Here is a 25,666-nt window from a genome sequence, read left to right as displayed (position 1 = left end):
CCATTCTCTCCTCCATTTTAGTGCTGAGGAGGGTGTCAATCAAAGAACATCAGTAAATGCTGGCTTTTGAGAGAAGGCAGAGAGGCCCTGACAGGCAGGGAATAAAAGATGACTATTTTTAAACTAACAAGTCCTTTCTTAAAGTAAGGCAGTTGAATAAGAGAGAGACAAGTTTCACTATTCCACTTTTCTGGGAGGTGAAAGGGCTTCTTTAGGTCAAGCCACCATCTTGATTTGAGAGGATGTCTTGTTTGTCCAGAGAGCAATTTTCAAAAAAGCACCAACACTCTTTGTAAATCAAAGAGAAAAAGCCACTTAACAAATGGGTACCTGAAAATAACATTTTGTACAAAGGCTCAGAGATTTAGAAGATTCTCAAAAACTTGGCGATAATATTTAACCAAAGAAGACCTTCAGAGAATAGAGAATTGGTATGCAGTGTGAGGGTAATTAAATGGTATCAAGTTTATTAATCTATATTTATCTCCAATATGCTTATATATTCAATAAGTACAATTCAAGTCACTGTGGATACGCCTCCATGATAGTTACCATCTTTGTACACAGGACTGCACAACACAAAGACAAATACACAGAGATTAAGATAAAGGGGCATTTGCTCTCCTACAATATGTACAACTACTCTGACACAGAATTAATATTGCACATAAGTGTGCAAGGTGGAGCATCTAGTCAAGCCAGAGAAAATCTGTCTTATATTCAATATTGAAATAATCAATCAAACAACTATACTACCCACCACCACCCTAAAAAGGAACCTTCAAATTGTCTTACCCAAAACTGACTTAGGGTCAGAACATACAGCTCTGTTACTTTATAATGTGCCAACTTGCTCTTGAGCCCATACTTGAAACATTTTTCTGAAAAGACTCATTAACCTTTGCTCAAACATATGCATATGTTCCTAGCAGGTGGCAGCATTCTTTAATCCCTGGTAATATCAAGATAATTCTAGCACAAACACAGAAATGTCAGTGTTGCTAACCTTTTTAATTACACAGCCCTATTATCTGCCTGTGACACAGGAAATGACACACTGCAAAATTCTACTCCAAATAGCCTGTGCCTGTGCTCACTGTGTGTTATACTATATGTTGGCAAATTGAATTTAAATTAAAAAAAAAAATAGCCTGTGCTGAAAGCAAATGCATGTGAGGACAATAACATGGTGAATTCAACACAAAAGCCCATGATGCTAAAATGGTGAGATAATTGACCTGGTGAGTTTATGAGAACAAGGGTGATAGGAAAGAGCCACCCCAGTGATGAGTGTTGAATACTTCACCAAAGTAGCACAGAAGAGCATTTGATTTCCCACACTATACCAAACCAGAAAGTGTGACACCAACCACTGTGAATAAAAAGCATGTAACACATTTTTATAATCTTTCCCTTTAAGAATTAGTAGGGGACATGCTGGCTTACATATTTTTCTGAGTGGAAAACAATTCATTCTCAATAACTTTTATTTTTGGTTAATAGTTTTGAATCCTCCTGCATTATGCACCCCAAAAGTGCTTAATCTCTCAAACCCTCTTCCCTTCCAGCCCACTCCCAGCTTCCTGATGCAAATAGAAATCCAAATAGTATCTATAATCTTAGGACCCAGGTTTCAATGGCACCTTGGCACAGGTACTTAAATTGGAACTTTGAGGCTGCCTGGTTTGATTTCCAGTCCCAACCCATCACTTCCATGTCACGGAATTGTAGTCATGCTTGTTCCCTCTAGTGAAATGTAATTAGTGTGGTGCAGTAGGTGTCATTGATCCAAGTATAGGCTCTACCCCTTCATTGAGCCTCAGGTGTCTCCTCTGTAAGATGGGCCTCATAATGCCCACATACTAGAGTTGTTTAAAAAAAATTAAATAAAATGCCTGGCCCAATACTTGCCACATAATAGGTATTTAACAAATGTTGATATGCTGCCCTCCATTTGAATGTGAGGCAGATGATTTACCATCTTTGTATCAACCACACAGAACTTTATACATTGGAAAGTGCTCTTTATTTTTCATAAAAATTTAAAAATACTAAACCCATTCTGCAACCATTTCTGTCTTCAACATGGCAGTCAATAACCCAGAAAATGTACTAGAGTGCTGCTAAGCAGCTAGGTGACATTGCAAGATAGTTAGAATACATAACCTTGTCCTTGACATTCAAAGATAGTGATAGTGATGGTGTAATGTCAGGTGTGTGAAAACACCAAATCTCATGGAATGCTTATACCTTCCAGGATACCCAAAAATAAAGACTGTTCTCCATGTTGTGGCTTAGCCATTCTCTGAAATGCTCACTGACTCTGTATCATGACTTGTGGTTTTAAAAAGGCCAGCCTATTACCCACAGTTATTCCCCGGCACTCTACAGCTATGTCCGTGTGTAAGCAAGCAAGAACATCAAGATGGTGTGAAACTGTGGAGTGTAAAACCATGCACAAATACCATGCCACATAGAATGTCAAAGCATCTTCCTCACTATCCCTAATGCAACTGTACAATCTCAGCAATGTAGCTATCTTAAAGAGACTTGGAAATATATCCCTAGCTGTGTGACACAGATGCCCAGACTTTGGGTGTGAGAAAAAGAAGCCAGAATTTAAAACATAAAACTAAAGGTGAATTTATGTAAGTTTTCCCACATCTTCCCATGTTTTCAATTGTTCATGAGCGTATGAGAGAAACAGTATATTTTAAAAATTGCAGATCTGATCTACTTTGCCCCTGACCTGTACTTCTGAAGGACTAGTGTGCCCACTCTATTTTAAAATTAAATCAGAATTCTAGTATAAAAATTCTTCTGTAAATCTTACAAGAGTTAATTAAATTGCACACATTCCATTTTCAGTGCAATCAGGGGACATATAATTTGTAGACTCCAAAATTTTTGAAAGGGCTCTCAAAAGCAGTCAAGACCAGGCAGAGGCTGCACAAAAAGTAACAAGAAGCATGAGGGATGGTACAAAGGCTCAGCCAGCAAATCTCAGGAAGTGGCAATAAAAGGGACCCTTCCTAAAGATGAGGAGTTCATCCTACTAAACTCTTTCTCTTGTTTGTTACAGTGAGTGCAGGAACTGGGGTAAACAAGACTGGAGGGAAAAGACCTCCAGGACTCAATTTGATTTGAAAAGACAGAGGAAATGAGGCTACACTCAAGAAGAAAAAAAAAAAAAGCAAAGCAGAGATGAGCTATAATTTTCAGGAAGCAGTCTGTCTGTGTGGCAGTAGAAATAAGAAAGTCCTTTGAGTGTGAAATCTGGAAGACTAGCCTGGGCATCCTGCCCCTTCCTTCCACCATCACCAAAGAACAACACATAAGGAGCTCATTTGGGAGAATAAAATTGATTAAGATATAAATAATAAAAAGATATAGGAAAATATTGATACAAATTTAACATTAAAAAAATCAGAAATCCTTACCAGAAAAAAAAATGATGCCAGGGAACAGATTGAAACTGAGACCAAGCATTTTGCCAGGATTTATTTTTCAATATTAATGAAATAAATACCTCTCTGAATGAGGACCACAATGCAGAAACGCAGACATTCAAGGAAAAGATGGTGAAGCCACAGAAATATTGCTGTTCTCAAGAGTTCTGGTTAAGGATATTTTTTATTTATTTATTTATGATAGTCACACAGAGAGAGAGAGAGAGGCAAAGACACAGGCAGAGGGAGAAGCAGGCTCCATGAACCGGGAGCCGGACGTGGGATTCGATCCCGGGTCCCCAGGATCGCGCCCTGGGCCAAAGGCAGGCGCCAAACCGCTGCGCCACCCAGGGATCCCTGGTTAAGGATATTAATAAAATACAAGCTAAGTACTAGAAGTAGAGACACATTTAGCAATACAAAGACAAATTATGGAAGTAACCACCAAAACAAAAATTCAAACCTTTATAAATTACAGAACTATGAAAAAACAAACAGAAAACAAAGAGCCAACCACATAAAGACTTTTATAAAAACAGAAAAGAAAAAACAAACTATAAAATACAATTCAACCCAAAAGTATCTGCTAACATAAAAAATGTAAATGTGTTTAACTTACATATTAAAAGAAAAAAATTTCCAGATTGGCTCACAAGGTAAAGTCAAATTCTGTGCCAAAATCAAAGAGACACAGCTTTAAAAAGTGATTCAGAGAAATAGAAAAGAAGACTGAACAAAGTAATTGCTAATACATAAAGTAGGGATCACAATATTAATACTAGACAATTTAGAATTAAAGGTCCAAAGCATAAAATGAAACAAAGAAGGGCATTTGGTAATACTAAATTTCCTGTTCAAACTGAAGATTTTCAATTAACGAATATCTACTTACCAGATAACTTAGCAGCAATATTCATAAAGCAAAAATCTCATAAGTTATGATGAGAAATAGAGATTCCTTAGTGATAGGAGATAAGGCATTTGTCTTAGTACTTGACATCAGTCATCAGACAAAACAAACAAACAACAACGAAAAAGAAAAAAAAAAAAGAGCAAGAATAGAGAAGACCGAGTAACAAAGCTGATGAAGTGGAAGTGGTCCTTGTCCTGACTGGTACAAATCAAATTTATTACTTTGAAATAAAGAATGAATTTTATTTCAGGTCCTATGAAATAGGCATAAAAATTGACCATGCATTAGGCCACAAATAAAATCTCAGTAGATTCCAAAAATAAAAACAGAACAGATAGCTTTTTCCCATCACATTAGAATTAAACTAGACTCTAATAACAAAAGAAGATAAAATGGCTATTCCATCCCTAAATATTATTTTTTTCTTAAACAGTTATGGAGTCAAAGATAACTAAACTGAAATAACAGAATTTCTAGAAAGTATGGATGACAAAAACTACAGTCATCAGAACTTTTAAAAAATCAGCTGAAAAGAGTTTCAGAGAATAAATGAATAACCTTAACCACCTACTCAACTAAAAATAGAATAAAATAATCAATTATATATTCTATTTTAAAATGATAGTAAAATAAACCAAAGGAAAAAACAATAAAGATAATAACATAAATCAATGAACAAAAACTAAGAAAAAATTTAAACCAAAAAAGTAAGAAGCATTCTTTGGTGGGGAGAGTAGGATACTAAAAATATATTAATCATTCTCTATCTTACATTTTTTAAAGGAGATATAAATATTAAAAGGAAAAATGATAAGATCCACAAAAAACTGAAGAATTAGAGAGTGCTTTGTTAAACTCCATACAAACAAACTTGAAAATTTAAATAAAATAAATTTCTAGAGAGCAAGAATTTACCAAACGGACCCCAGAAAAAAATCAAAACTTTAAACTTTGATTTCCATAAAGGAAATAGAAAAGTTGAACTCACTACCTGGGCAAAAATCTGGAAGTTTAATAACATGCTATATTAAGAAGTTTATATGGAGACAGACTGTTGTACATTACTAGTGGGAATATAACCCCTGTGTTGAACAATGTTAGGATATAGTTCAAAAATAAAAATACATATCCACTTTGACCCTCCTATTTCTCTTCTCAAAAATTATCTCACAGATATACCTCCACAATGTTTGAATTGGTATATATTTAAGACTAATAATATATGTTTAGAGAAACAATTCTCTTCAATAGAAATTGGGTAAGTAAATAACAGCTCATGCTAACAATGGAATATCCTATAGTAGTGAAAAAAAAAAGGCAAGTTCTCTACTGATATAGAAACATTACTGAAATATGTTGTTAAATGAGAAAATAAGATGAAAAGCAGTATAAGTAGTACAAATCTACATGTAAAAAAGGCATGCTTTTATTTCTTTGTAAATGAATAAGAAAATTCCTGAAGAAAACAGAGAAACTAATAACAGTAATAAAGAATGAGGAACTAGAAAGAGAAATTGGGGAGCAAATTTTACTGTTGGTCTTTTTTTAAAAAATATTTATTTAAGAAAAAGAGCAAGCACGCACAAGTAGGTACTTGTGAATCCAAACGGCAGGAGGAATAGAGAGAGAATCTCCAGCAGACTCCCAGCATGGTGCAAAGCCCAGCATGGGGCTCCATCTCAGGCCCCTGAGACCATGACCTGAGCCTAAACCAAGAGTCAGACACTCAACTGACTGAGCCATCTAGGCACCCCTGTCTTTATTATTTCTAATAAATAAAAAACACTTTGAATGAAGAAATAAATTTGGGTCATAAATAAATTTGGGTCACCTAATAAAATTGGATTGCATACTTGAAGCCAGATCCTTATAACAAATCATTCCAATAAAATAATTTTCCCAATATTCTATAAATCTGGGTTTTCTTTACAGAATCACATCATAGACCAAAATTTGTTCTAAACCAAAGAGTAATTTTTCCACCAACTTACTGAACTAAATCTCATTTGAGACTGTTATATAGGCATTCACACATTTGCATAATTTTCTCAAAGGTAATTTTATTTTCAAAAATCATAGAAATTTAAGATTTTGTATTTTAACCTTGACATAACTTCATTAAAACTTTTCATTTTCAAAAGTGTTTGTCACTAACACTTGTTTATATTTTTAAACTCCATTTTGAGTTGTCTAACAAAAGTTCTCTGCAAAAGAAATCTGAAATTGTGCAAAATACTTGCCAAGACAGTGAAACTATGGAAATCACTAGATTTGGAATCAAAAATATGGGCTTGAAACTCAAAGCTCAGTATAAATTCTTCACTTTCCTTTAGGAGGACCAACAGCCTAACTGAACTGAGCTTTTGCAGCTTCCCCAGAGTCCTTATTGCCCCTCCCTCCAGCCAAATCTCATCCTCTCACATATTATTGTCTCCAAGACCCAGAGAGCAAGAGGTCTGCTATCCATTGGCTTGTTTACCTCAAGGCAAGATGTCTCAGCCTTGTCACTACTGATATTTTGAGTCTGATCATTCTTTGCTATGGGGACTGGCCTGTACATTGTACAATGGTTAGGAGAATCCCTGGTTTCTACTCAACCAGATGCCAGTAGCACTCATTCCAGTTGTGACAATAAAAAATGTCATCAGATACCTAGTGACCTAGTGACCCATCCAAGGGGCTCATGCTTGAAGGCAACATCTTACTTCTTCTAGAAGGTAAATAGCATTGATGAACTTCCCTAACATGAGTTAACGCTACTCTACACAGCTCCTGCCCTCCAAGATGTTATCACAACACTTCTCAATAGTAGGAGATGTGCACCCACTGGGCACAAAGCATATATGGCTGTTGGTTGTAATTCACTCTTTGTTAAAAGTATTTTATCATGGTATTTAAAGTAAACATCCCTTAAAAGAAGAGGTCATCTTACTATGTTTATTCGTAATGTCTAGCAGTCACCTCACATAGTGATCATTAGGCATCTGTCAATTATATAAAGATAAACACACTGTAATTGGGATATACAGAACTCCAACCATGCCATAACACCCTTGAATTACTTGGAAAAAAAACTTCTAAAATATTTCGAAATAGTAACGCTTACTTTACATGAGCCCTTCAAATTATTGCTATCCTTAAATGAAAATATTTCAGAACCATAGCTTCTCTCCCAGAAAATATTTCTTTTAGTGTGTTCTCCTGCTCAAAATAAAATGCAAAGACCAATTCTTCCTATATACTTCATATCTTCTTTAATTAATTCTTATTTACAGAAATCTTTCCCCAAATTTATCTAATATTAATTTTCTCTCCCTAAAATTCAATCTTTAGCTAATGATTTTCCTAATTCCATTTCATTGCTGAATGTCATGTCAGACCAAGTTAGCTCTATTGTGCATGTAGTTAGTATATTGGGTGGCTATAGGAAGCTAACTTCTGGCCTTAGAATAAGTGTGCTGAGACTTAACACTGATGGAAGAGGTTGGCCTTGGATTTTCCACATTCAGAGCAGTGAAGTGAAAGGTTTTGTGGGGATCCAATTAAGGTGACTAGAGTACATATTTTTTAACTCTGTTTAACAATTGAATTGGTGAATCTAAAAAAAGGGATAAGATCTATATGGAGTCTAGGAAAAGTGGCACTAATGAACAAGAATCTAGCAGATGAGAATGTTCCCACCACTAAACATAGCACAATCTCATCTGTGGCCCAGAGGAAATACTCCCCTATAGTCATTCAATTCCATTCCTTCTGTGTCTACTCACTAATAAACCTTCAGTTACAAAGTATATTATTATCTTTTGCCAATTAAAATGTCCTTGGGTGGCAGGCACCATTATTTGGTCATAGGAATTGAAATCTTAATTTGTAAATTAATAAATAGTACATTCTAAACATGAGTCATTTCCCCAAGCCTCATCAAATCTGAGACACTGGCAAGTTTGGTTTCTCAGATTGCCCACTACAGTTTTTTTTTTCTTTATTTTTTTATTTAAATTCAATCAGCCAACATATAGTACATCATTAGTTGCAGATGTAGAGCTCAGCAATTCATCAACTGCATATAACACCCAGTGCTCAGCACATTATGTGTTTTCCTTAATGCCCATTACCCAATTATCCCATGGCCCGACCCACAACCCCTCCAGAAACCCTCAGTTTATTTCCTATATCATGGTTTTTCTCCTTTTCTGATGACTTCCCATTCAGTTTTGCCCACTAGAGTTCTGACTCTGCAAACCCTCTCTAAGAAGTGAGCCAGTCCCTTTTAGTATCTTCAACCCATCATTTTTATTTTCAACATTCTATCTGAAAACAACTTGACAAGTCTCATTCTTTTCTCTACACTTTCAAGTGTTTTCTTGTCTAAGATGCTAGAGAAGCTTTTAAGATGGCCATTTGCCAATATCCAATAAATATGATGTTGAAACTCCTCATTTCTTAATTTTGTGGATTACTGTTCTATATTCAAATAACCTTACATTTGGCTTTGAAGCAAAACATCTTCTGAATCAAATGCATTAACCCTACAGAGACCTGACTGATGGAAAGTGGATATATTTTGGGGCTAAACAGACATGGTTTGAATTCTAAACCCATTTGCATTCATTTGCTACATGAGATTAGACAAATCCTTAATCTCTCCTACCCTCAATGTCCTTAATATGTAAAAATAATAATACTTACATCACAAGATTATTATAAGCATTCAAGGAGAGAATATATATTTAAATATCTGAAACTTAATGGTTATTCAAAAACATTCATTTCCTTTTCCTCAAGTAATCTTGTCTGGCTGATAGCTTCAGAATTCAGTAGCATTTGCAGAGCTTGTAACATCTTACTAAAAGGAAATCTAGTCTAAAACTCTAACAATTTTTCCTCAAAGTGTAAGCAATAAGTTTATTGTCTTGGTCCACTACTAGTTATGTCCTTATTATCAGCTATAATTCCAAAAATATGGGTTTCATTTTTATATATAATTAAAACTTTTTCCTACACTCCTTTAAGGAGTCCTTGGATTTATTATACACATAGGCTATGTTTACAAATCTAATGCAGGGCCTGGCACAAAGCTAATTCTCCTTCTTTCTAGTAATTACTATAATAAGGTTGTGAGTATCAAGGTTGTGAGTATCAAGGTTGTGAGGATTTATGTGTGTGTTATACACACACATAAATATATATATATATATATATATATATATACACACACATAGTGAGATCCAAGAGGAAACAGCGAATTTGACCATCCGTTTATATTTATTAGAATACTTCCCCTACTGGTTGCTCCACCTGAAATCTATTCTCTAGCTCTGATCCTGTATGGTCTATGCCCAAGTTTTAGAATCCAACTCTAGCTCTTGACTTACAGTCTGTGTCCTTGAACAGAAAAGATTGCAAACTGTAAAAAAGCATAATAATGAAGACTTGCAGATAAGCACAAGTCCAAAATCTGAAGAAAAATTGAGTCAGAATGGAAAGAAATTATATTCTACACAAACAAGCACATTTCTTGCATCAATTTTAGATTTCATCCAGCTTTGACCTATTCCTGCTGCCAGCTCTGTTATTTCTGAGCAAAGTGCCAGGAATTGTGGGGAAAGCCACTAAATATTTTATAAGGCAATAAAAATGTTAGTGGGCCAAAGTATTCTTTGACCTATCTGAAGGGCAGAAGTGTCATACCTAAAGGTTGTATTTTCCAGTGATTTGGTTAAATCAGTCTCATTTCAATATCCAAAATAGATTGTAAATAGAAACAACCACAAATTATGCAGAACCTTAAAGGGAAAACTAACCCAGAGGTCAATCTGCCACTGGAAGGCTCAGTTGAACTTGTCTGGACTCCCAGTTCCATTGCCCAAAATAATAAATATCTCTCTCCACGGTATCTACAAGTCAAAAGTTCATTTTCTCCTGTTTCTACTGCCTCTGAATCCCTGGCTCTCTTGAAATCCATAGCACCCTCAGTTCCTTTACCGGTTTCTAAAGGGAAGCCACCATTCAAATCAAGTACTTTATGATATCGGAGGATTCCTGAAGACTCAGGGTACACATGGAGATGCATTACCTCCCAGAGCTCACATATTCCTAGAATCTCCTGGTTTCAGTCTCAAACACCTCGGGGACAACCAATGAAACAATGTCTTCCATTAACACATAAAACAGATTTAGAACATACCCTGGCCCCTTGGGGCAGAGGAGGAAGAGATAACTAGTGCTACCCTAAACTCATAAAAATGCTTTTCCTCAAAAATACCTTTCACTTTCTCAGGAGAATTCCAGTGAATTTCATTTTCTCCAGTCCATTACACTAAGACATTCAAAATGGCAATCTTGGGCAGAGTTAGAAACCAACATTTGTGAGTGTCTATTATGCACCAATCACTTTGTGTTTACCTTCTACACCCCTCACAAAGCCAACTCTGTGCAGTCTGCATGATACAAAATAAGTAACTTAGGTTCAAAATGTTCCATTATACTCCAGGTCTCAACACAAGTAAATGATGGAACTGGAGCCTACTCAGCTCAGACAGACGGCAAAACCCAAACTTGCCCCTAACTTCCACCTGCCCTACTCTTAACCTCTTAGTAAAAATCATCCACTCCACCAGTTCCCAATTAATGCCTCAAGCTGTGGAATGACTGAAGAGCTGGAAGGGTAGCAGAGGAAGTCCAAACCATATCAGGAAACAGCTCCACAAACTCTTCTTGCGTCTTCCCATTGAGAAATCCCAAATTCCAAGTGCTTCTATCCCGTAAAAATGTTTGCAGGTGACTCCAGCAAGGCATTCCAAGAAAAGAGAAGCCTATACTTTACTGATCTTCAGTTAACAAAAAGCAAGAGTCCTTTTGGACCTTTTGCTTAGATGCAAAGAAGAGGAAGAAGAAGAAGAGAATGAAGTAGAAGAGGAGGAGGAGAGGTAGAAGGAGGAGGAAGGGGAAGGAGGAAGGGAGGAAAAAGGGAGTAGGGAGAGAGGGGAAGAAAGGGGAGGAAAAGAAGAAAAAGAGGAAGCAGGAGGAGGAGGAGGGTTTCATCCATGTACATACCATTTATAATCTCCATTTCCTCCATTTTAGAAAACCTAACCAACTAGCTTCCCAGCCCATTTTTATCTCACATTTATGCTGCCATTTCCCAATTCTCTATAGTTGATAGGGGATATATTTACAAACATAACACGGAAAAATCTTTCATGTTTGGCCTGATCTACTTCCCATAGCATCTTTAAAGATTTCTTTCTTAGAGGAACAGATGTTTGCCACCACCCTGTACAATGACTGAGAAAGAAAATGCTTACTTCCTTTTGAAAGCATGTAATCTCAAGATGCCAAAGCCATCTTCTGTAGAATTTCCCTGTGTGTAATGCATATTCTCCTACTGAATTCCTGTGTGTGTGTGTGTGTGTGTGTGTGTGTGTGTGTTTATGAATCTGTAGAGGGCAGGGGGAACAGACCTAGAATAAGGGACAACCTGTTAGAAAAGTCCCTGGGATGTACAAAACAGGAAATAACTTCAACAGCCAGCTTGGATCACTTAGACACTATCTTTAGGTGATACAGCATGATTTGTACACTAAAGTATGGGAAAAGTATAAACATCCATCACAGGGAAAGCAATAAATTACAGAGTACTCACACTGTGAATCTTATGCAATCAGTACAAATAAATAAATTAGAGCTTTTTACATAGGTGTGGAACAATATCAACAATATCTTGATAAAAAAAGAAAAAATTTATAGTAGGATACTGTGATATATAATACATCTATGAGTTTTATTATAATTAAATATTATATTATATACAACTCTGTCATGTGATTAATGCCCAATAAAAGAGGTTTGGGAGGTGTTAACAGCAGTTGTCTCTGGATATCTGGGACTATAGATGTCTTGGATTCTTCTGTTGGCTTGTCTGTATTTTCAGTTCCCGCTATAATGAATATGTATTACTCCTTTAAAAATATGTTGTAAAGTTATTTTAAAATTAAATGATATGCGCACATGAGGAAACTTTGGCATTCTAGCAGCATTCAGAACCCAATCAAGGGCACCTTTTTCAAGGGATGTTTCTGACAAACCCAAGTGTCTACAGGCAGAGAGTCCCACAGTAGGCAGAAACATTCCTCAGGGTTCTCAGATCATCAAGCCAATTAGGGGCAGTGTCACCTTGATACTCATGGCTTATGCTCCTGCACAGTCAATGGCAAGCATGAGCTTCAAAGGGCAAGGGAGCAGCAGTCTGGAATTCAGATGACTTAGCAGCTCTCGTGTCAGTCTCATAATCAGAATGAAGCCTGACTTCCTGGACAAGAAGTATACATTCTTTCCACATTACTCCAGTTTCCTAGTGCTAAATACCAAACTCCTGCAACCTTAGTGACTTGCACAATGGGCATTTTATCATGCTCATGAATGCTGTGGGTCAAGAGTTTGAGCAAAACATAACAGGGGTGGCTTGTCTCTGCTCTACAGTGTCCACAGTCTAAGCTAGGAAGACTCAAATGGCTGAGGACTAACACACTGGGAGACTTCTCCCCTTACACGTCTGGTGCCTAGGCCAGAATGGCTGAAAATCTGGGTTCCACATGTGCACCCATATGTAGAAGCACCGGCATGTGGCCTCTCTGTATGACTTGGGCTTCTCGCAGCATGGAGACTGGGCTGCACATCACAGTGTCACAAGAATGAGCATTCCAAGAGAACCGAGCAAAATTGGCATGGCCTTTTATGACCTAGCCATGGGGCTTACATAGTGTCACTTCCATTATACTGCTGGTCAAAATAATCACAAGACTATCTAGATTTAAGGGGTAAGGACACAGACTCTACCTCTTGATGGAAAGAGTATCAACAAATTTGTGGCCATTTCTCAAAACCCCACATGGGTTTATCAAGTTTCTGCTCTGTGACAGCCACTGGAACTGGAGCTAGAGAAATGAAACACAGACACATATCTGTACTGAGAATCAGAAGGGCTAGGTACCTCCCTGTTGTGTCTCACCAATAACTCACCATCTTGCTAAGAAGTGCCATTTCTCCCTCAGCAAGATGGCAATAGTCATGTTAGTTATGTTAGGTTGAGCCATATAAAATTACCAATACTCAACCATTTCTGACCTAAAAAATATTTCATTTGGGTCAGCCTAATACTTGACCTAATGCTACACTGAAATATGAAATGTTCCTGGAGGGGAAATACTCATTGCTCCTTAGTTTTTTGTTTTTTAGGATTTTTTTTTTTTTTTTGCTTTCTTGAATGGGATTTTGTAATATTTCTACTAAATTTAAAAAGAAATTGATATTCCCTGCTGCTTATTTTTTAATTAAATAATTAATGTCTAGTCTATCGCCAGAGTATATGTCCTGTGAGTATGGTTCTACTCTAGTACATCCTGGTAAACAACCTTTCTAAAACCTTTCCAGGGTTTCATCTATAGTACTCTAATGATGCTTACTTTTTATTAACGAAATTCTGGATCCTTAGCAATTTTACAACATATTTGAATAACGTGTCAAAGGTTACACTTATGCTAATATGTAGTGTCCTCAGTATTCACCAGGTGGCTTTTCTTTGGTTACACCAGAAATAATGGTGGCCATGAAACACCATCTGTACTTAAAATCAACCACATTTTCTACTGTTATAGATACATAACCACTGAAACAAGTTGGTATAAGAATATAACAACATAGTATAAATAGAGACAGGCAAGAAAATATTTTCTGGGCAAAACTAAAAAATCAAGAGGGGGCACTTGGGTAGCTCAGTCGATTAAGCACCTGCCTTCAGCTCAAGTCATGATGTCAGGGTCCAGGGATCAAGCCCTGCATCAGGCTCCCTGCTCAGTGGCAAGTCTGCTTCTCCCTCTCCCTCTTTGGTCTCTCTCACTCTCACTGTCTCTCAAATAAATAAAGAAAGAAATAAAATCTTTAAAAACTCAAAAGAGGTTAAACAATAGGCAAATTACTAAAAGACAATTTTGCTGCAAAATAATGCTGCAAAATAACACACTGTCTCTTGAACGGCCCTAAAAATTGGGTCTAATGACAAATTACAAGATCAGAAATTTCCAAATGTGTTTTGAACAACAGACTAGAGAAGTATGCAGCCTCTCAAAGGCAATTGTTCAAAGGGTACAAGCCAGTATCAATATTTAGTATGTTTATTCTCCTATAGAACTAGATCAGTCAGATTACTTCACTGGTAGGGTAGTTAGTATCTATGCCCAAAATAATGAATGCCTAGATAAAGCCAGTTAAAATACTGTATATGCTAAGGGCAGCTGTGAAAAAGAAGAAAAAATCCTGTCCGTGGATCTGAAGACCCAGAACTGAACTAATTAGTAGGGTGACCAACTCATCCCACTTTGCCCAAGACTGTCTTCATTTTAAAACTGAAAGTCCCATGTTCCATAAACTCCTTCAATTGTAAGAAAATAGGACCAGTTTATCAACCTACTTACTAGTTAACCTTGAGTGAATCATTTCTCCTTTATAAAATTCGATTTCTCCAACTGCAAAATGATTTTTTTTAAAAACTTGATTTGTGTACTTGCTAGGAGAACAATAGAAACAATGTTTCAAAGCACACTTTTTCATGTCTACAAGCCTTTTGTTACCGACCCAAGGACAACCAGACAGTGGGCCAGCCCTCTACAGACCTTACAGTCTTGGTCAGGACCCTTGTTATAAAAATTCCATAAATAATTCCATAAGTGAGAGATGCTGTGGCCCCTCTTTTTCCAAAAGGGCTCTGTGTGCTGCCTAAAGTCAGAGGAACCCAGAAGACCCATATCCCAGGAAAGGTGACTTGGAGCAGTCCCTTATTTAAAAAAATGTTTTTCAACAAGGACTTGCTTTGCATTTCTCTTGCCAAACAAGAGTCTCATTAGCCACCCTTCACGTTTAGAACTGAATCCCCCTTTCCTCCCACCCCAAACAAAAAAGCATTAGCTGGAGGGGCAGAGGGGGAAAAATATGAAAGCTCTGCTTTCAGCAAATTTTGAAAATATTTTCCTTCCAAGAGCTATCAGACACATTTCCTCTTCCTAATGCAAATTAGTAATTGGGGAAAAAAGAAAATGCTTTCAGACTTTTACACTAATAAAGAAGACATCAAGCCTCTACAGTCAGAAAGCTGAGCAGGAATAATAATGAAAATTTTCCAGCCTATCGTCTAATTAAAAGTTGCCAAAATTAGCATATGTGCCCCTCTCTGGGCTCCGCGGGGGCTGAGCCCCTCCCTCCCGTCTCCCAGCGCATGTCCTCCCTGAGCCTCTTTCCTTCCTGTGCCCCACACGCTCCCACATCTTCTCTCTCTCTCTCTCTCTCTCTCTCTCTCTCTCTCTCTCTCCTGGAGACAGCCACAATACATGCTCCCAAGGAACAGGGAAAATGAAAATCACCTTCCTAGAGGAGGGAAAGTGCATTTGACATCCCCCTTGTTGCAGGGCGTGAGAGACTCTGATATAATTACCTCCGAGAGGCTGCAGGCAGATGGCGAGCTCGGCAGCCCTATGTCCTCGGTCAGCAGGACACTGCCGAGATGCTCTCCGTGACATTTTGTTCAAGATGTTTCCAGCACACAAAGCCGAGAGCTGGCAACCAGCGAAGGAGCCTGCGGAGCATTCGTTAGGCTGAAATTAAGGCCATCTCACACTTGTGCTCTGCAGGGCCAGGCCTCCACGGCTCCGCCCGGGCCGCAGGCAGGGAGCAGGGACGTGATGGATGGCCCGTGCCTTCTGGAGAGGCTGGAGAGCGAGCATATGGCGGGAGGGGCGCAGAGAAGTCGGTGAGGAGTGTGCCAGGCCTGACTCTGGCCCTGCAGCCCCTCCGCTCCTGGTCTGCGGAAGCCATCCCAGGAGGTCAGTGGAGCTGGGGGCTGCTAGACAGGTGCTGGGCTTCTGCGGAAGGGACCCTGGAGGGCTGCAGACTGGGTGGCCGCCCCACCAGCACTCTCCTCCTTGGATTCGCATCTGCTCAACACTAACTCTCCAGGAATTTCTCCCAGGGTGTGTATCGCTGTCAGGGTAACACGCTAGTTGCTATAACAAACAGTCCCAAGGGGCACCTGGGTGGCTCAGTTGTTAAGCATCTGCCTTTGGCTCGGGTGTGATCCTGGGGTCCTGGGATCGAGTCCTGCATGGGGCTTCCCGTGAGGAGTCTGCTTCTCCCTCTGCCTATGTCTCTGCCTCTTTCTGTGTGTCTCTCATGAATAAATAAATAAATCTTTAAAAAAAAAAAGCAGCCCCAAATTCCAGTGGCCTCAGGTAATAGGGGTCCATTTCTCTCTCCTGTGTTTATTTCAGTGTCATGGGGTGGTCAGCTCTCATTGGTGCCTCTCCTCCCAGAGGATCCAGGCTCCTTCCCTCAAACACATGGCCTCTAGGACACCATGGGAGGGAGAAGCAAGAGCATGGACAACTGCACAGAAGGATTTGCAGCCAGGCCTGGAAGCATCTTTTGAATGTCAGGACATTGGGAAGTTGCTAGCATGGATGGGAGTAAATGAGGTCAGGCATGAGAAGCCAGAGAGCAGTGTGCTAAGTCTTCATGATTAGTGCTTTAAAAAGACAACTAAGACTGCATTAATGTGTCCCTACTAATGAGGAATTTCCAATAATTGAGACAAAACTAAGCTTACTTTTGTCAGCACATCTCCTCCTAGATGCAATTAGAGCGTAAATTCAGCGGAACAAGGGTGCTGGAATATCTGAGACCTTGCCACTTTTAGCCAATCTCAAGATCCCCCCCAAAAGGAGATCCTCTAAGCCTGCATCCACGCCACAGCGTATGATGCTTGGATGTGGGGAAAGTTATGTTAGATGGAGCTAGGGCTCAGGAATTGCCTTGAAGGGACAGCAAGCCTCTGAAAGGAGGAGGAAGGATGAGCAGGGGCAGAGCCCATTGGGCTGACCATTGCCATGGCAGGCATTAGTGAACCATCTTCACACACACGTTCATCTTTTTTAGTGGTCACACCCAAGACACTTCATTCTCCCTCACACCCAAGACACTTCATTCTCCCCTATTCTCACCTTTATGGATCCCTACCCAGCACTGGGGGGAGCTGAAGGAATAAAGGAGTCAGAGCAGAATGGTGACAGTTGACTGGGACAAAAGATTAGATCTGACTTCAGGCATCTAGAAGCATATATATGTCCCAGAAATCAATAAATCTACTTAAAATCCCTTCTAGATATAAATTATATGCTATACATAAATTATATAAAGCGATCTCCTTTAATATCTACACATTCAAACAACATTCATTGAGCACAAACCAACCATGTGCCACACTCTGTGCCCGATGTCCGAAAAAATATTCACCAGGTTTCTTCCAAGAGTTCACAGCCTGGGACCCTACTGCAGGCTGCATTGTGTTATATAATTAAACAGGAAAATATGTGCTGCCTGTCATTGCAATAGGAGAATAAAGCACTTTTAATCACTGTGCTGAGAGAGGTGAAGCAAGTTTCTCAAGGTCAAACAGCTAGGAAATGGCAAAGGCAAAATCCACATTGAAAGAATTGAACTTCCGGAAATCTATTTCATTTTAGACTTGATACCACATCAGACACACATCTGCACTCTTAATTTTGCTGCTTTTTGGTTTTGGTTTCTAGAGTTTTTAAGTCCATACTTATTCCAACACACAGGGCCATAATTTGAAACATCCACTCCCTTTGCCAGAATGTCATGAAAGCTAACAAGATCATGTCTTTCAGTTCTTTGATCGTGTAGAAGACAAACTCAAACAGAAGTTCATATTGTTATAGTGATTATAGTGATTATAATTAATATGAGACAACATAATGATAAGAACATGATGTATTTATAATGCCTAATTAGAGCCATTTTATCATTATTTTCTTCCTATGCCTAATGATCATGATCATCATTATTAATAATGATCATAACCACAGGAAGACAATAACAACAGTGATGACAAACGGCTCGGTGCCAGCTCAGTGTTCTCAGAGAAGACTACTCCTCCAACAGTTTCTTGTCGGTCAGAATGACTTTGTTAGTTATGAAGTGACAGTTTAATTATAAATGACAAGCAGCATTACTCTACAGAAGGAAGAAAAGGCAACTCAAGCCACCAACACAATAGAGGAATGAAGCCTCCTTCTCCAGCACAATTGATATGCAAACATATACTCAGCCATAACTTCCAGCCCAACCTCCAAGCCAGCACCAAGGTTCACCCACCTAGAAACTGCGCAGTAGGAAGGCGCATGTCTGAGGTCCCTGCTCTCCCACTGAATCTGGTTCCTGGGACCATGAAGAAGGTGCTATTCTAGTTTCACAGACTTGTGATAAGACCCAGTTTGGTAGTTAATTTTTAGTTTGGAGGCTCAAGTGTGAACTTGACAGGGCTAGGGGATATCCAGTATATATGTATGTATACACATATATATATGAGATATAAATTATTTTAAAAATACACACACACACACATCATCAGTTCTTTGTCTCTGAAGAATGTTAATACACTTGGCATACCTTAGATACACAAAGGAAGATACTTTAGGTTTCAATCCATATATGCCTGAGATGTGTCCAAATATATTAGGGACTGGAAAATGATAGCTAAGGCTTGGGCTCCACAATGGAAGTTCACAGCACGCATCAAAAGAGAAAGATGGTGCTTCTTTTGCCAGCAGATGCTATATACACTGTCCACTTTGAGCAACACTAAGGCCACAGTGCTCCAGCTGAAGAACTCCCCAGCACTCATCACTTCTGAAACGTGGGCATCCCTTCTATTTCTGCCCTCCTCTCCAACTGCCCCACTCACACTGCTGAAAGTCCTTCTCTCCCCCTTTGCAGAACAGCCACCACCACTCCATACCTCCCATTAATGAGGCAAAACTGGTGTGAACATTAAATCACCAGGCTCTATCTCTCCAATGACATGCTCACCCAAAAGCAGGCTACAGAGGATAGTAACACCATCTGTGAAAGAAAGAGGGGAACAGAAGGTGGAGACAGAGAGAAAACGGCAGCCATCTCCAGCAAAAGAAGGAGCACCAACACAAACACCCAAGGAATCTTTATTGCTGTGGTCCAGAACATACTAAACACAAAACAGTGACCTTACAAATCCTGGAGGTACACAGACATGAAACAATACCTATTTTTTTTAAGATTTCATTTATTTACTCATGAGAGATGGGGGGGAGGGGCAGAGACATAGGCAGAGGGAGAAGCAGGTTCCATGCAAGGAGCCATGGGACTCAATCCCCGAACTCTGGGATCACGCCCTGAGCCGAAGACAGACGCTCAACCACTGAGTGACCCAGGTGCCCCAAACAATACCTATTCATACACTTAGAAAAGTATCATTGAAATTCATTCATTCATTCAACAAATATGCATTGAAAATACCAGGCCCTGAGCTAGACTGTAAGTATATATCAGTAAACAAGACACACAGCCCAGTCCCCAGGAAACTCAGGCAATAACAAACAAGTTATAAATTGTGGTAAGCACTCTAAGGGAAGGGTTGAAACTCAACCCTGTAGAACAGTTATCTGAGTGTTAAGAGTGTAAGTAGTCTGAGTCCACTGTGCATTCTGATAGACATTTGAATCTCATACTCTGAATCCTGTGTGTGTTGTTTTTAATAGCAAGACTCATAAGGATAATTTTTGGAGCAAATACCAAGTAATATTCAATGTACAAAAGCAGCAACAGTATCAACCACAGTGAGCACCAAGGTGACTAACATCTTGGACTATGTGGTGAGTTTGCCAGTGCTCTCCAGCACGAAGACTTATCGCAGAACTGGCTTGAAGAAATAGAGAGCTGTCACATTTCCCATTCACCCAAGCATCTTCTTAGGCTTATGAAGAGGGCAAAAATAGTGCCACATGCAGCAATCTCACATAATTTTAACACATGCCCCCCCAGATTAACCCCAGAGCTTCGTTGACAATGCAGAAGAGATGCACAGGTAGAGGCCATAATGGAGAATAAGTAGACAGTCACAAACTATCCCAGGATTCAGGAGATGGGCCAACTATAGCTCTATTTGACCATTAATTTGCCCTTCATCCCACGCACAATTCACCTTCTATGAATACTCAAGATTTCCTCTCTCAAATGTCCCTTCTCCTTCCTGTTTCCATTTCTACTTTCCATTTTCTCACCCACAGGGTCTTGGGTCTACTCTCATTGACCACAGGGAAATACATACTGCTATTTGTAAGAAGAGGCTTAAAGCTTGCAGAGTCTTCAAACTGGAGCACCTACCAGCTCTTTCTCTTAACATTGACCCCTCCGTCAATATATAACTTGGATGTAGTCTCTGCCCCTTTGCCAAGCGTGAGGTGAAAAAGAAACCTATCCTGGCACTTGGTTTTCTGGAGCTACTAAGATTGTTTTTAATGAAATTAATCAATAATGGGCCCTTTCATACCTGAGACTGTACATGTTCCCATTCCCCAAAGGCTGGGGTAGCTAGACCCCCATATACTCTTTAGTTTGCTTCCTAAACAGGCTCTTCCCAGAGCTAAGGCTGTGGCACTCTGAAAAGTGTGGACCAGCCATATACTGTCCTTATTCTCCTGAGTATCAAGGTTCAAATCCCAGTTGCAGTCAGAGAGAAAAAGTAAGCTTAATGGGGACTTGGAAGCCAGCATCTCTGCCATTCTAAAATCCAAGCTATAGTCTGAAATAAATAAAGTGTTGAGTTCTTTCAAAGGAAATAAGGAGGATGTGATAGAAAGACTATAGGAAGCCATGGTCCATCCGAATCACCATTTGCTTTCCACCTTTGGGTCTTTGATCAACAGTTCTTCTACCTGGAATCTTCCTATACATCCCTTTGATTAAATACCTAGCAATAATTTCAGGCTTAGTTAAAATGTTGTCTTCTACAGGAAGACTTCTCTTATTTATTTCCCTCATAAACAATAATATTATAATAGTATCATATATTGAGTGTTTACATAATACTGGTATTGTGTGTATTTGTTCCGATACAATTCTCAAAACCATATTACCAATATTATTGTTATCTTTATCATTGTCCTAATTTATAAATATTTTTGTCATTATTATTAAGCTCAGTTTTCAGATGAAGTCTATGAAGGTAGTTTTTGTAAGATCACACAGTCATAGAATCATGGAGCTCCAACCCTTTGCCATCCGTTATAACACTTGGCCATTTTTAATAACTATTAGAGTAAATGGCTATTGAAATTTCTATAGGCCTCTATGCCCTTGACTTTCATTCTGCCCCTCAGTCTGTTATCATTAATAACAATCCCACCTCCTCCCCCAAAGGAAGCCTGTAATATATAAGTGCTCATCAAATGTTTTTATTTGAACTGAACTACTTGAGTAACAAGAGCCAGGATGCAGATAAAGAGTTGGATACAACCCTAACATAAGCTTAGTCATTAACTTTGAAAGTGTGGTCTTGGGTGAGTCACACCATTTCATTTGTTCCACTGAAAAGGCAAAGAAGCCTGGCCCGCGAAACAGGTGACAATTTCAGGATCAGAAACAAGGCCATACTAGCCATCCATCCCTATGGAGACATCCTCAAACAAATAAGAAGAGCCCAGAATGGCATCTAACAGGCTGCAGAGATGTGTATATGATACCAGCATTGTCAATCCCATTGCCCCACTCTCCCACCAGAAAGCCTAATGCACATAGCAGAGCTCCAATTCACTTATTTAAGAATAAATTTCTGTATTTGTTTTCTATTTTCTCCAATAAATTACCACAAACCCAGTGGCTTTTAAACAACGCTCATTTTATTATCTCAATTTTTGTGGGTCAGGAATCCATACATGGCTTAGCTGGATTCACTGATCAAGGTCTCAAGGTTGAAATCAAGATGCTGACCAGAGCTGTGGTTTCATCTCGGAGCTCAACAAGGGGAGAATCTGCTTCCAGATTCCCGTGGGTTGTTGACAGAGTCATTTCATTGAGGCTTTCATGGTAGTTTCTCCAAAGTCAGCAATGGAGTAAGAGACTCCCTGTTGCTTGGAAACTTTGACTTCAAAGTCCTGCACTCTCTTTTAAGAGGCCCATCCAGTTATGTCAGGCACACTCATAATAATCTTCCCTATGATAAACTCAGTCAACTGATGGATCTTAATTACCTCTGCAAAATCCCTTCACCTTTGCCATTTAAATTAGCACAATTACGAGAGTGATCCCATTAGAAGCAAGACACAAGTTCTGCCCACACTCAAAAGGAAGAAATCATATAGGGCATGACACCAGAAGATCATAAGGGTTATCTTAGAATTTTGCCTACCACAACTTGCCTCCATTTTCTCTCAGAATAACTTCTGTTGCCTCAAAATAAAAGTATTCAGGCTTAAGTTTGGATCAGGCTAATATAACCTTATTTTCTTCAGGAAATTCAATTTCCAAGTTAAGGTGTCTTCTAAATGACTGATTCTGTCACCCAGATTCTAATTCTCCCCCATGTTAACCATTAAGACGCAAAAATGTTTATTTGGAGTCCTTATTTTTTTCTTTGACTTTCCTTTTTAAGATGTTCCCATTATTTCTCAATAATGATTTGGGTCATACTTCAGATTTCCTTTCCCTCTCTCCTGTTGTTTCCAACACAATAACAATAATGACAATGACAGCATTGGTAATGACAGTGTCAGACAGTTCTGACAGAAGGGAATCGCTCCCCGCACCCCCTTTAAAGACTTCCACAATCGCACATCTGTCAGGGGCTGATGGGAAAACAAACCAAATTAAGTTTAATGTCAAATTGTATCACCTCCTACTTGTGAACTCTCTCTATTTCTTTGTCTCAGAATCTGTTGAACGTGATGGACAGCAGCAAACCTCTGATTAGCATATTTCCTATTGCCATTTCAGGTAAATGAATCTTCCCTCACCAGGATTTGAGATTCCAGTCAGATTCTCAATTCCATCTGGCGAGTGATTCTCATTATTATGCAAATGTCAGCTTTACCTGAAGGCAAGAGCTTTCTTCTTAATATTTAAATTCCATCTCGTTTTCATTGATCTCTAAACAACAGCTCATCTTTAAACTTTCCTTGGAGAACTTTTTAGGGATGAAATGTCCCCTGAGATTGTTCAGTTCCCTCTTTAAAATAGATTGGTATGATTTGGAGAGAGGTGGATAGGACTATTGGAGAGAGGCAAGGAGGACATTGCCCCATCTTTGCTTCCAGAACAGGGTTTTTGAGTGGCTTTGGCTGAAGTTTGATACAGAGTGCCCTTCTGCCAGGGCAAGGCACTCAAGGAGACATCAACCGGCAGAGATAAGACAAAGTCGACATTCCAGGCAAGCCTCTGTTTTAAAGAAGGCACAGGAACCAACAAAAGAAACCAACTGTCAAGGCAGTCTGTATCAGACAAGTGAAAGGAGCGAAGTGTCTGGCAGCAAAAGGACTAAACCCTGGCAATTCAGGCCAGCAAGTGGGCAGGCTCAGGGACTGGGCCCGGAACTGGAGGCGGGGGATGATAGATGCCGGTTTCCACATGCACTGAGACTCTGGAGTTCAGTTCATTGCCACGTCAGGGTCCCAGTTGCCAGATTGGGGCCTGATGTGGCAGTTTAGTGGCCAAGAAGAGATACCAATCATTCCCTCTACTGATCATTTTCTCCTTTGTCCAAGTCCTCCTTCTCAGAAGGATTGTGTACCCTCAGCAAGTATGTCATCAGCATAGCAACGTTTAATTGTACCCGTATGGACACCTGACCAAAACCAAACCAATCAGATTCTCCAGCAGGAAATGTGGAATCAGTATTCAGACACTAGTTGATATCTATCTATCTATCTATCTATCTATCCCCTTCCTCCCCCTCTCTTCTCTCTCTCAGTGTTTAAAAGGAAAGTTAGTACAGAAGCAGACCAGTAAGTCCATTTTCTAGTCTCTGTGCCTCCTTCTTCTCTAAGAAAAAGTCTACACAGAGAATGAAGCAAACACACGTAGAAAAACATGAAGGATGGAAGGATGTCTTATAAACATTGGTCACAACTCTCCACTTTATGACCTACTCTAATATTTGAAACCTAGAGGCAGAAACCAGGCTGAGAAGTAGAATAGTAAGATAAAAGCTTACTAAGATAATAGTAAGATAATTGCAGAGGATAGTCAGGACACCCAATACTGTCTCACCTTTCTCCTTTCACTTATGAACTGGCTAAAGAGATCATATCCTAGTGCCTCAGAGAGGTGCAGTCACTGCTTCCCAGTCACCTGTGATCGGTTCCTTCTTTTCTACCTCATCTATAGCTCCTGAAGACATTGAGATTTTTTTGAAAACTGGCTGAAAGACTAAAAGATAAAGCTTCCTGAGGTACCTGGGTGGCTCAGTGGTTGAGCGTCTACCTTTGCCTCAAAGGCTCAAAGCCCTGGGATCCTGGGATCGAGTCCTGAATCAGGCTGTTCACAGAGAGCCTGCTTCTCCCTCTGCCTATGTCTCTGCCACTCTCTCTGTGTCTCTCATGAATAAATAAATAAAATCTTTAAAAAAATAAAAGATAAAGCTTCTTCATCATTTTCTCATTTATCTCTAATAAAAAGGTCAGTATTTTAAACTTTTCTTCAGAAGAAAGAAATGTTTTCAAATGCTTGGGCTATTTGGGACATTTTTGTCAAACAAACTGTCAAGCCATCATTCTCTCCTACTATATAACTAAAGGATATGAAAACAGGAAGAAGAAGAGGAAAGATGAGAAATAGGAAGAAGAAGAGGAAAGATGAGAAATAGGAAGATAAGGGGTAAAGAGGAAAAGGAGAAGCTTCTTACTTTTCACATGCACTATTCTTGGTACTTCATGTACATTATCATTTTAATCCTCTCAACATCCTCATGAGGTAAGTAACGAACACCAGAGGGATTACTGTATGGTGGACATGCACAGGTTTTGGAACCAGATGGCCTAAATTTGAATCTCAGCTCTGCCATTTATTTAATAACCTTTGCTTCAGTTTCCTCATCTATAAAATGGGGATGATGACAATAAGGTGAGACTTACAGGAGTTTATACATGCAACAATGTCAGAATAGTGCCTCTCATAGAATGGGCACCCTACAACACTTTGATTATCATTATTACTACCATTTTACAAATGAAGTAAACCAATACATAGAAGAATTAAATTACTTGCCCAGGGTCACATAGCTAGTAAGTGACAGAGTCAGAAGTCCACAATATAAATATTCTGTTCCATAACTCCATGTAGTTTTTGCTCTCTCGGTGCTCTATTCTGTATTTTAGGAAAGTGAGAGGTGATGGAGCTGCTAAAAAATGAAAAGGAGTAGAGAATT

General features: G+C 39.1%; 1 long non-coding RNA gene across 1 annotated transcript in view; it reads right to left on the bottom strand.

Annotated features, from left to right (window-relative positions):
* LOC140594433 (uncharacterized) overlaps positions 1-16,205 on the bottom strand; it is a 431,755-nt gene extending 415,550 nt beyond the window's left edge. The window contains exon 1 of the long non-coding RNA XR_011995215.1: positions 15,848-16,205. This is a non-coding gene — a long non-coding RNA (uncharacterized lncRNA). The remainder of the gene's footprint in view (positions 1-15,847) is intronic.
* Positions 16,206-25,666: the final 9,461 nt, after the last annotated feature.

This window comes from Vulpes vulpes, chromosome 11 (assembly GCF_048418805.1).
Source record: "Vulpes vulpes isolate BD-2025 chromosome 11, VulVul3, whole genome shotgun sequence".
Taxonomy (NCBI): Eukaryota; Metazoa; Chordata; class Mammalia; order Carnivora; family Canidae; genus Vulpes; species Vulpes vulpes.
The sequence above is the reverse complement of the archived record's forward strand: the minus strand, read 5'-3'. Positions and strand labels throughout refer to the sequence as shown.